This window comes from Lactuca serriola, chromosome 8 (genome assembly GCF_051521515.1).
Source record: "Lactuca serriola cultivar US96UC23 chromosome 8, Lser_US96UC23_V15, whole genome shotgun sequence".
Classification (NCBI taxonomy): Eukaryota; Viridiplantae; Streptophyta; class Magnoliopsida; order Asterales; family Asteraceae; genus Lactuca; species Lactuca serriola.
In genome coordinates, this window is record NC_136415.1 from 269,759,590 (window position 1) to 269,761,028 (window position 1,439).

The window sequence follows — 1,439 nt, forward strand, 5'->3', positions numbered from 1 at the left end:
AAAGAAGACTAATTAAATATATGGGTTGATTGTGTAAATCATCCATACTTGTATAGTGGGCTAATGCTCCATGGATAATCAAGTTGGGCTAAAACCCATAAGATGGTTCATGGATGCTCCATGGTGTATTTGAACCCATGGATCCAAGGAAATGGAAAGCCATGACAATTAAGAGTTTACCCTAATTGTAACACTATATAAAGATCACATTCTTGGGAAAAATCGGCCACTAGAGATAGTAAGAAAGGGCTAGCCGATTTTCATAAAGTGTAGAATTCTCTCAAGTCATTCCATGTGTATTTGGTGTTGTGTGAACTATTTGAGGTGTCACACTTGGGGCACTAGGCACTCAAGCTTCATGAAGACTTTCTACACCAAAGAGGTATGTATTCTATCTTGCTATAGTTATTGTTTTGTATGCTAGATTAGGATAATACCTTGGAAGTTCTTATTTGCATGTATAATAAAGAAAACATAGATCCAAGGTATTCAGGGTTGCATGTACACTTAGGAGTGTTAGAATGCTCAAAACCCGACAGTAACGATATTTCACTAGCAATCTACACTGTATGTTGGTAACTCATTCTCAGAGTCACACTGTTTTTGACCTTGCTAGTTGTATCTTTCAGTTGATACTGTATGCGGTCTGTATTCTCTGCTTTGGACCTTAACAGTTGTATCTTTCATTTGATACCATCTGGGGTCTTTGTCTCTTTTTGTTAGACTGAGCTAGGCGTGTCGTTCATTCAATACTCTCCTGGAATCTATGATTCCTTTGCCTTAGTCAGCAGTCCTCACTGCTGAGGCATACATTATTTCCATGAATTACCCTGCTTTCTTAATAATCAAATTCTATATTTTGATAACAATCGCGATTAAGGGAAAAACTACCTTTTTACCACATAACTCTGACCAGTCTTGGTAGAAGACTGATTTTTAAATAGAAAATATAGGATTTTCTAGAAAGGACTCTATTTCACTGTATACTTGAAAACTACCACTTTTATTAAAGTTATTTGGATAAAATGCCACTAAATACTTATGAACTCACCAGCATTTGTAAAAATGATGATACTCGCTTTTCAAATAACTTGTACTCTCAAGTCAGCATTAGACAGGTACATCTCTGGAGCTGTTGATGAAGATAGCTTAGTACCATGCTGTACTTATTACATTTGCCTGTATTACTTTGATACTTTGTAATGTAAATCATGTAAAACTATTAATATTAATGCAATGTTTTGTTGTACTTTGATTACTATAATGCATGTGTTGTGATACTTGACATGACGTAATCCACCCTAGAACGTTTCCGCCGTTCCGGTTTTGGGGTGTGACAAGGAGAGTCTGAGGCAGAACCCATTCGAGCTAACTTTTGCTCGATTTTGGTCCTTGTGCATCTCAGATCTACATGCGGATGCCAAGATAGACATGGGTGA